This window comes from Condylostylus longicornis, unplaced genomic scaffold (genome assembly GCF_029603195.1).
Source record: "Condylostylus longicornis isolate FDR11 unplaced genomic scaffold, ASM2960319v2 ptg000080l, whole genome shotgun sequence".
Lineage (NCBI taxonomy): Eukaryota > Metazoa > Arthropoda > Insecta > Diptera > Dolichopodidae > Condylostylus > Condylostylus longicornis.
The window spans coordinates 3,928,897-3,941,028 of NW_026578048.1; the positions used below are offsets into that span (position 1 = coordinate 3,928,897).

The 12,132-nt window shown below is 22.6% G+C and overlaps 1 protein-coding gene across 4 annotated transcripts in view; it reads left to right on the forward strand.

Moving 5' to 3' along the window:
- Positions 1 to 325: 325 nt before the first annotated feature.
- LOC129613054 (ras-like protein family member 10B) overlaps positions 326 to 12,132 on the forward strand; it is a 139,043-nt gene continuing 127,236 nt past the window's right edge. For 2 of the 4 annotated variants that reach the window (XM_055526960.1, XM_055526963.1), the window contains exon 1: positions 326 to 1,539. The gene's annotated coding sequence lies outside the window, so the exon portion shown is untranslated. The remainder of the gene's footprint in view (positions 1,540 to 12,132) is intronic. The other 2 variants (XM_055526961.1, XM_055526962.1) reach the window with 2 other exon arrangements.

Consider the following 12,132-nt stretch of genomic DNA (forward strand, 5'->3'; position numbering starts at 1 on the left):
TTACGCAAGGATAATACTTAAAATGTTGTTGTTAATGGTTATGCCACATGTATAATGAATTGAACACACATAATACGATAGAGCATATACAAAGTAGGGGAAATTAAAAACACAAAATAATAATAAGACAAACTAAATGAGAAAATTTCACTCAATTTTTCTTATATTTTCCTACACGTTTCTCCTTTTATTAAATTGAAAAGGAGAATTGTTCAAAAAAAAAAAATGAAAATAAAAAATGAACAAAAATTTAGAAATATGGGAAAAAACGTCATAACAAAAGATGATTTTTATTTTTTTCAGTTGAAAATGGTCCATCGTGGTGTCAGCATCCCGGGCGTATCGAGTGGACCTTAAATAACTTAAAGAATATTTTATTAAAATCGCTTTTTTTTTTTTGTACTTGAAAATCTCAAAATTTTTTTTTATAAAGCGAAAAAATAAAAAAAAATAAAAAAAGAAATAAAATTTTCGTTTTTTTTTTTTAATTTTTTTTTTCATTGGATTTCAATTCTTTCACATTAATGAATTAAAAATTCAAGAAGTCAAACAAATTCTTTTAATTGAGTGAAGAAGTTTTTTTCACAAAAAAAAATAGAAAAAAGAAGAAAGAAGTTTTTTGTTTCAGAAAATTGTTGTTGTTTTGTTTCGGTTAAAAATTTTTATACTAAAAACGGGAGCAATTTAAAGAAAAAAAGTTAAAATACGACAGGAGGAAGGAGAAGAATAAAAAACAAAAGGAAAAAAAGTACTGAATTTGTTGTTGTCCCAGTTTTTTTTTTCTGCTCTTTAAATATTTTTAATGCTTATTCAGCTGCCTTGAATTTGTCTTTCTTTGTTTTTATGTTTTATTTTTTCGCTCTTAGGTACGGATTTAATTCATAAATTATACTTACACTTATGTAAACCTATATGCATTTAAAATACATAAATATATAATAAGTATATAATGTATATCCATAATTAATTCTTGTTTTTGATAACAAAAATTTCCTAATTTAAAATTTTAATATTTTGTTAAAAAAAAAAATACCCGAAAATATAATTGTAAGGGCCTTATGAATAAAAGAACAAAAAGGAATATATATAAGTAATAAAATTTTCAATAAATAGAAACGGCGCGTTATAAAGGAAAATTCTATTTGATTTAAAGTGATATAAAAGGAAATTTTGGAAAAAAATATCACTCGTATAGCCTTAAGATAAAATCTTATTATCATTTTTTGTCTAATATACTTGGTTTGTTTAATAAAAGTTTTTTTTTTCTGTTTTTTGAAATTTCAATAAATTTATGTGACATCGTGACAGTGATATTAAGTACATAATGTATTAAATACAAATTAATATATATATATATAAAAGAAAAAATATAGTAAAAGAAGTTGGTGGTGTTTATAAATTTCGGTTATTATTTAATATATTGTTACGGTTTTGAACTTGATTGAAATTTTTGTGATCTTGTATAATTAAAAATTTTTTTAAAACTCTTATTTTATAAATTATTATTATTAGTTCAAAAGGAAGTTTTTTGATTTTAAGGTTAGTAGTCAAATAAAATATTATTTTTTTTTAATAAAATATATATTAAAATATGTGCGTAGTTAAGAATGTGTTTATGTAGTTTGAATTATTCAACAGCTTAAAAAATAATTTTTTTCTATTTTTTTTTTTAAATACACACAAATATAAGTATCATTATAGTTTATTTTATTATTATTTTACATAAGTTATTAACAGGTATATTTAATTCTTATTTGTATATATTTTTTTTATTTAGTTTACCGTAATATCTTTATTCCAATAATTGTGTTTTAGAGTATCATTCTAAAATATTATAAAAAAAATTAATTTACGTGATTAATTGAAATATTGTCGATCTAATTTCTTAATTTTAATACATAAATAAAATATTAAAAGCAGTGTATTTTAAAAAAAAATCAATATTAAAATAATTTTGATCAACTTTAATATTTATAATAAAAAACACGTGCGAACAAATAATATTTATTATGGATTAAGGCATATAGAGGGAGAGAACAAAAAAAAATATTAATAAAATTGCATATGTTTATTCGTAGGAGGAATAATATTTTGTTGCACTATGAAATAAAGCAAATATTTGTTCTTGTGGAAAAAATAAGTGTAAATTTTTTTTTATACAAAATTAAAATTTCTAGAGAATATTTAATTAAATTCTAAAAGTTTTATATTAAAGACTTTTTAATATTAGTATAATGAAAAAAAATATTTTTTTAAATAACCAAATTAAAATTTTTAAAAAATTAAGCTAAATTTTTATAATTTTATTTAAATAATTTCTTATTTTTAAATAATATTTAAGAAAATAAATAAAAAGAAAAGAGAAAATTAATTTTTAAATAAATAACAACAATTACAATTTAAAAAATATAATTTTATTGTATAAAATAATAATATTAATTGTATAAAATAATAAATTTATAAAATTATTTAATAAAATTTATTGGACAACTTAAAAGTGACTTAATAAATTTGGCATATAAGTTGATCTAAATATTTTTGATTTAGCACTCACTTGAATAAAAATTTTAAATTTTATAATGTTAAAAATTTATTAAGATGTATTGAATATAATTTTACCATAATAATATCCGGAATTAAATAAATGATGAGTGATTCCACTTCAAATTTTATATTTTTAATTAATTAATTTTAAATTAATATTGGTGCAGTGTACGATCAATTTCACACACTAAATTTGACGTTACAACAAAAATTATATGCAGCTATATTATACGAGTATAAGAGTCATTCCAAATAATGCGAAATAATAGCATTGTAATTAAATAACAAAATTATAAGAATTGTTCAATTTTATAAAAAAAAAGTATTACAAAATAAATGAAAATAATTTTTTTAAAATTCATCTATATGGAATATTTTTCATGCTGAAATTAACAAAATCATAACTTAATCTTATTAAGGGAATGAATATAAAAGAAATTGTTCTAAAGAATGGGTTAAACTTAAACTAATAATAAAATTTATGAAAACAAATTTTTAAAATATTTGTGAGTGTTTTCAGAAGAGAAGAAGAAGTGAATAGACACGTTTAATTAAAATAAAAATTTTTTATTCAATAAATTTAATTTTATGACATATTTTTATGATACACCTACATTAATTTCATAAATTCGCTTCTTAATATATAAGAGAATTAAATTTGTTCTAAAAAATTAATAGGTGGTAATAAAAAAAAAATATGCTTGTTTTTAGATGAGTGTAGCAGAAGAGTGACACAATAATTAAGTGACGAGAATTCTGAATTAAAATTTTAATTTTTATTCGAAATTTTTTTTAACATTAACGTTTCGTTTAATTGTTTCTCATTCTAATTTGTTTTATTTTTATAAATGCAGCTCCTTACATTTTCTTCTATATTTTAATTTTGTGTTTATTTATACCTTCATTTTTTCAATGGTGTTTCTCATTAATTTTGTTCGTATAAATAAAAAATATGACTTCATTTTATCTAAATATTACAAAAAATCGTAAACATTCGTTCATTTTGAGCATTAAAATTTTATATATAAAAATTTTTTTATATAATTTACATACGTAAAACTTTTAATATTTACTGAACTTGTACGAACATAAAAAATTTATATAAATAAATAAAAAAGTGAAGAAAAAATAAAGTAACAAAATTTCATTCGAAACATCCACCATATAATTTGGAATTAAACGTGAACTGAATATAAGACAAAGTTAAACTCAAAGTATCACAAAAATTGGAATGCATAATATTAGAAATTACAGATATTACGAATATTGGACCTAAAAAGTACATAATATAAAAGGTAAGAAGTAAAAACTGGAACCAAAAAAATTTTTTGTTTTTTTCGAAAAATATTAAATAATAAAATATTGATATAGAAAAAAAAACAAATTACAAAAAAAAAAGCAAAATAAAGTCATAAAATTTTTGTATACCTTTTAAAAGGAAAAAAAGAATCATAGAGAAAACATATTAAAATATTTGAACGTACCAAAAAAAAAAAAACAAAACATGAACACAAAAAAATTTTGAATTTAATATTTTTCTAGGATATTCAAAATCCTATTTTTCTTTTCTTTCTTTTTTTGCATTCTCTCTTTATTGTCTCTGATTATATCAATGCCGTATTAAAGCGTTATACCCTATTCAACCTGTATTTTTAATTTGTTGAACATTTTTTTTTGTGGCCTTTCATTATTTCTCTCTTATGTACATATAATATAATATAAATAATACATAAGAGATTAAGGATGATTATTATGTATATATAGAAAAAATTTTAATATTTGCTTTGTATGCATTTCGAAAGGAAAAAAAAATAATTTCTTTCTGACATTGGAATTTAATTAAAAAAAAAAAAAAATTGTGAAAAAAATGAAAAAAAAAGTTATTATTTATTCATTAAAATTTAATCTCTTTAAATTTAGATAAAAAAAACTTTTGTGTTATTTTAAGTTTTAATTTTGAATTCAATTAATTGAATGTATTGTTGGCTTAAGATTTTTAATTTGAGGGAATATGAATCTTAAATGGTATACAGTAGAATTTTCCCACTGGATCTGCACTTACTTCTCTATGTGCTTTCTATTCTTATTTCTCAATTTTTTTAACCTTCATTCGATGTCAATAAGAGATTTGAAACTTAGGTTGTATACTGAACTGATTACAGTTTGTTACTGAACTGTCTGATTGTGAAAAACTTTTTAAATCCAATTAAAATATAATTACAGAACTCTCATGATAAATTTCAGAGCATAAGTTTACTTATTTCCTTTTTAGAAATTTTTTAAGATTGTTGGAAAAAATTGTTAATTAATTTTATTCTGCTCATCCGTTCATGTGCCGGTGTGCAAAACTTTTGCATTCTTTAAGATAGAAAACTGTTAATTTTATATACAATAGTAACAGTTACACACTCCGAAAATTCTAAAAATGCCATTTTTTTGATTATTTATTGTATAGAAATCAGAAGCATTTTTTAAATTCTGAAAGATAGCGTCTTCTTCTAGTGCAGAATAGCATAATTTAAATTTAAAATGAGAATATGTTCGTTGAAGTTAACCATTATCGTAAACCCTTTGTCTTTTTTTAAATTTTTTATATGATTTTTCCTTTAGGTAGTAATTTGTAGAAGTTTGTAATTCGGCAGCTTGTTAGACATTTACTTGAAAACTGCAAACTTTTTCAAATTTATTTAAAAGCAAAAACCTAATAGAGATTTTTCTAATGGAGTTAATGTAGATTTAATTTGTTTATTATTTTAATGCTTCTTCCAATAATTTTTTTTTTGCTCATCCTAACTTGAAATTTTGACGTAGGTCAAAAATTATAAGACTTACATTATAATTTTTAATAGTCTGTAGATTGAACTTAATATTTATTTGTAATAATTAGGACAAAAAATAAACATTTTCAAGGATCTTGATGAAAAAAAGTACTTGCATAACTTAAAAATGGTATAAAAGACTCTAAGAATTGTTTTTTTTTTTATTCTCTTATTCTGGCCTGAAAATCTTATTATAAACCTTCATATTTCAATGTCAGAAGCATTTCTTACAAAAGTATGCGTACTCGTATTCTTACGGTCTAAATTTTTCTATTCCATTAAATTAAGATTTTATAAAGACATTTCTCACAAAATTGTGAAAAACTATACTGCTAAGTAATAAAGTTGTTACAGACACCGGGTCTCATTTGAATATAAAAGCTTAAACTCACTTACAGTGCTTTTGCAAAATGAGACAATAAAGTTTAAATCCTGCTACCATAAATTCTTCAAATATAAATTGATTTTTATAACGAATATAAAATATGTTATTAATTGTAATAGACTATTATTGTTCGAGGATAGTGTGAAGGAAGGTCCTTGAAAACGGCTTTTTCCAATAATATTGTTATTTATATACATTTATAATATAAAAACGTACATATGCTTGCTTGTTAAGTACAAAAAAAAAATTTAATATTAAATTGCTTAGGGTAAATTTTCCTATAATATTGAATTTATTGATTTTGTTTTATTACACAATCAATTAAAGAATTTATGAATTATATTGGCATTTTAATAATCGTAAACTATAAATAATTCATTTCAATTTATACGATAATTTGGTGTTATTAAATATAGCTTGAGGTACAATGAGAAATTTTTCTATAGAAAAATAATTTTTGTCTCAAAGGATACTATTGAATGTTAAATTTACTCTATTAGATTCGAAATTCAACAGAATTTTAATAAAATCGAATTTAGTAAAATGCGAGGTCATTGAGAAATCATTTTTCTAAAAATTTAATTTTAATAATTTTGATTAATTTAAGTATATATTTTATTTAATAATTATTATTTATTAATTGAAATAATTAACTTATAAGTGAAAATTGCCTTTAAGTGGTATGTTAATCAATATTAGTATTTTAAGGCTATGTTAAAGGATTTGCTTTAAGTATAATTTTAAAATGTTTTATGTCAAGAGGTTTGTTATTCATTCAATATGTTGACAAATGTATGTAATACCATTGGAAATTAGCTTTAACAGAATTTTAAATTATAATTGAAAATTCATAAATTTTCACAATTAATAAATCTTAATTATTTATGCAAGTAGAAGTTGTTATGAAAACCAAAATTGGCTTAATCAACCAAATTACAATTAGTAGGAAAAAATGTTAAGCAAATTGACATAAGTAAGATAATTAAGTGGACAGACTATTTTTAAGCCGAATTATACTGTTGTTTGTTATTAAATGTACTGAGACAAACAGAATTTAACTAAACAATTGAAAATCTTATTAAGAGTTTCATTCATTTTCCATTATTTTGTAATACTGAAAGCAGAAGAGACGATTAATATATGTACTTTAGTTAAATTATGAACGTTAAATTCATCCGCTTTAATATTCGGTGAAGTTTCAATCACAATAAGTAAAATAGTTTCGGCCGCAGATTTTTGAATAATCAAAAAATTTTATTAATTGATTTAGCCAATTAATTAAAATGTAAAACAATTACCAAAATTACTTAGAATCGCTTCATACCAGCTCGATTGACTTTATTAAATTTTATAAAAAAAAAAAATTTTTTAAAATTAATTAAATTTTTAAATTACAGAGAAACTCAAATATCTAGACACAATAATATGATTTCTTGACAAATAAATCCAATTAAAACGATAACAAAATATTTTGTTATTTTCTTATATTTTTTTTTTGTATTCTATGAAATTCAAATCACATTAATCAACAATATTTAAGGTATGTACGTCCTTCAACAGTATTGGAGGGCAAATTAATTAAGAACTATTTATTACAAAATTTGTGTCGAATCAATAAAATCACAATAAAATTTTTATTATAATTATTGGAAAATTTCATTCCTTTGTACATATTTATTTGAGAAAGTTAAGAAATTTGAGACTACGAAAGGGGAAAATTTTGTATTAGAATGTAAATAATAAAAATTTACCTTCCTGGTAAAATTTAATGAATAAATAAAATCAAAGAAGAGAAACAATAAAAAGAATCTGTAATTAAAAGTTAAAAAAAATATTTTACCTTTCGAAAAGTCAGTAAAAAAAATTCTTAAAAAAATGTTGTTAGCATATAACAGACCAACAGCAAGGTGAATTGTATAATTTAGCGAAAGAGTTGAGTTTCGTTATAAAATACCAGGAATTATTTAAATTTGGTACATTATGCTACTATTATAGTACCTTTATTGTAAACGTTTATTTCAGGACATATTCCGGTAGCAAAGAGAACTCAAATATCAAAAGTTTAATTTTGGTCCGCATTCCAAAAAGTATTTTCAAATGTTAGTTGGTTTCTCACACTGTCAGATGAGGCTTATGTATAAAATTTCAAGTTAATCTGTTATGATCAAAATATTATCATTTTGTCTTAAAAATAATCAAGAATATTGAATCTTCCCAGATTTTAGGGCTTGCTATATCCTTAGATCTAGATAAATAACATCAAATTTCGCATGTCAAGTTTTTAGTGAAATTTGGAATGGTTTGATTAACTTTTGAACTGTATTCAGTTTATTTAACTATTATACATTTATTTAACTATTATACATATATCGATATACATAAGTTCCTCCTGACAATACCACAACTCACCTAGTTTTTTTGATGAAATCAATTTTAAATCAGTTAGTTTTCTTCATTCACAGGTTTCATATTTCTTGAAAGGAAGCCCACCAGAAAAATTTGTAGAAGTTCAGACGATTCAACGATTAGAATTGTATTCTCCCAACTCTATTTGGGAGTATTAGGACTTTCCACTTGACTTTTGGGGTGAAGCTACAATTTCACAATTCATTGAGTTATCTTGACAAAGAGTCACCTGCCACAGTTTTTTCTTCATATTAAAATGGAAAGTTATTGATATTTATTTTTGTTGGTATTCAAAATCGAATAATAATTAATTTTATATTAACATTTTATTTTATAATATTGTGTAGCTCAATTAAGTTTAATTTCTATAGACACCTGATCAGACTTTAAAACCGCGACACTTCGGTTAAAGGACCGGAATCATAACCATTGCATACTTACCAGTAAATTGCATTAGCATATTGTGCTTACAATATTCAAAAGATATTCATACAGAATTCACAGCTTCAATCAACTGCATATTAGTTTTTGTTATACTTATAACTTTACTTTAATTTGATAATCATTTAAGATTATTCATTAAGATTGAATGTGTGATATTCTGTTACCCCTAAAAGTATGCAATAAATTATATATTTTTTTTTATTATGCTAAGAATTATTCAAATATGTAATATGCTAATACTTCATGTCAGACATGTAAAAATTTATACGTGTATCTTTTATATTTTCCTCCCACTCATATTATTAGGTTGTTAAATATTTTAATGATTTTATCTGTAGGGAATATTTATAGGCTTTTGAGATTTTCGTATTACTTTAAACCGCATACAATATAAAAACTTCAATTTTATTTTTTGTTTTTTCTTTTTTTCTTAATTTTTTTTTATACAATTTCTGCGTATGTATACAAATATGTAATACATTTTAACAAATGATTTTTTTTCATATTGTTTTTCTTTCTGGTTGACGTAATCTTACCTTTTCTTTACAGATTTTGTTTTTTCTTTTTTTGTTACTTTACTCCCCTGAAGAGAGAAAAAAAAAGTTAAAAGCCAATTATCTCCAATAATTTTTCCCCATTCAAGAATGAATTTTTTTTTTATTTTCACAACAGAAAAATATCAAAAAATTTCATTGTTTTCTTAAACGCAAGGTAAACATACTAAAGTTTCTGAGTATGTAGAAGAATAAGTCAAAAAAAAAAAATAAAAAAAAATATCAAAAAATAAAGAACCCTAAGAAGTAAACAACATTCACCCGATTTGATTGAAATAAGAAAAGAAAAAAAAATTCTTAAAGAAAATGATTATGTTGGATAAAATAACTCTTTTAAGGTATAAAGTAAAATACCACCCTGATTTATGTACATATACATGTAGCATATATATATATATACATAAACTGGGAGCATGAAAATTCAACTGTATATTATTAGAATCCTTAAAAGTAAAAGCTAAAAGTAAAATATAAAGGAAAGAAAAGAAAAAAAGAAAATTTTTAAAGGATACCCGATAATATAAAAGAGATTTTTAGATATTGGAAAGTACCATAGAACTTTTCATTTTCACAAACAAAAAAAAATATTTTGTGAAAAGAATTGATGACAAAAAAAAAGAAATCGTTTCAGTTAACCTTAAATATATTTCAATGAAATACTTATATAATATACTCTCAGCCATTAAAGGATTAAGGTATTGACGAATCAAGCATCAAATATTATATTTACCTACATATTATACAGGGTGATTCAGAGACCTATACAATAACGTATACAATTGGTTAGAAAGCCAAAAATAGGTAAACTTTTGTGCCGAACTAAATCTGAAGGGTTCCTGATTTACAGGGATTTTAAAGAATTTTCACTAAATTTCTACGTTTTCCAGCTTTCTTCCTTATATCTTCCCTTTCAAAAAAGAATAAAAGCTTCAAACAAACAGTTTCTGAAAGGACTAGTAGATGGTTTGAAGGTAACATACTAGTTGATCATGTATTTTATGCACTTTCGGAACACCAACCATTCAAAATTTGAAAAAATACCATTTTTTTGCAATTTTGTATTTCTTTAGTTTTCTTCATGTTTTATGGTATAAGAGATATAGGTTAGGTTAGGTTAACGCCGCCATCCGAGGGTACACCTAGGCCACTTGGGCCCGTTTTGTTGCCGCAGGATATCCATATCTACACCCTCACGTGAACTAGCCCGAATCCTTTATAGGAGATATAGCACAAAAGTAATTTTGTGCTATATCTCAGAATTTTGAAAAATTGTCACTATTTTTGACTTTTATTGATTTTAAGTACTGTAGTTATTAATTTTGGATCATAATAGTCACTTTTTTAGTTAGTAAAAAAGTTGTAATTTGTAAGAGCCGTAAAAAAACCTCAAAGTTTCAAAAAATTTGCATCCTGAGGTCCTTGAGATTTGGCATTTAGTCCAGAACAAAAGTTTTAACCATTTTTGGCTCTCTAACCAATAGTGTATCTGTTTGTATATTTTTCTGAATCGCCCTGTATATGTGCTTGTACAGATACATTTAAACTAAATCTTTATAGAAATTCTTTGTCAATTTTCTAAGCAATTGATTTTTTGTTGATCAAGCGAAAAATAAAGAAAAATTTATTAATGTTTAACTAATTTCGAAAGATCGTATTCAATTTTAGGGAGTAATTATTATTGTTCTCGTTCATATTATTTAATAATTCTTTTCAAAACTCTTTTACAACTCTTTATAATTAATTATTTTTGTTCAGTAAGTAATAGAAATTGATGTTAAAATATCAGGGTTTTATCAAAGCCTATAGTGCAGGTTTCCTTTTAAATTTCTTCTTGATAAAACAAAAACGTAAACAGTGTGCTGCAATTACATAAGACACCATTTCAAAATTTTGTATCCTAAATATATGCAATACATTTTTATAAATACTCTGACTGAAAACAATAAATTTTTTAATTGATATTATTTCGTTATTTCAACGCAAATTGACATTATATCGCAAAACAAATTACTCATAAAAAAATTGTAAAATTATTAATAATTTTTTTCAATTTTTCATTTTATGTCTGTTAATCGATTTCATTTGCAATTGAACGGGCTCGTATATAACCACTATTCTAAATTAAAACTTCTGTATATTTACGCCCCAAAATACAAGATTCCCTCTAAAATAATATTAATATTTAAATTTAAATTTAATTTTATTTTTCTTTATAAATATTTAAGAAAAGCAACAAGGCTATTTATAAGCCAAAAGTGTAATATTAAAAATTTCGTTTCAACTTTTCATTAATTTATGCCTTAAAACTTTAATCAAATACAATAAATTAATTATCGATATTAAAAAACATTAAAAATACTTTTTACAAACAAACATTTTTATTTCATTTTTTTTTTCTTATTATTATCCGCGATACTCGGATGATAAATTTCGTTTTATTCGTAGCACCAAATATCAGAAGAAAATCAAGTTATTTCATCTGGTTAATGGTATATTCAACAACTTCTACTGACTGCAAAATAAAAACAAAAATATTAAAGGCAAAAACGTAAAAAAAAAACAACAAATCACAAAAAACGAAAAAGAAAAAAATTGCGAAATGAAATCCTTGATTCCTTTGACATGTTGTTTTTTTGTTCTTTTCGGTTTTATTTAGGATAACGCCTATCGGATCAAAGTAAAAGAAAAATATTTAAGAATTGTTTTCATTTAAAGCATATAAACGCTATTTTTTTTGTATTAGAATTGCGCTTCATTTCAAGAATATTTTACTTGGGCATAAAATAAGTTTCGGGCGAAAAAAACAAAAATAAAATAAAAATTTAAGAAAAATTTGATTCAAAAGGCAAAAAACACAGATTCAAAATGAGAAAAATCTTTAAGTCATATTTTGGTATGCACGTATATTTTTACTATATATATATAGGCATTAAATACATACTTTTTTAGGAATATTATATATATATAAAAATATTTCTAT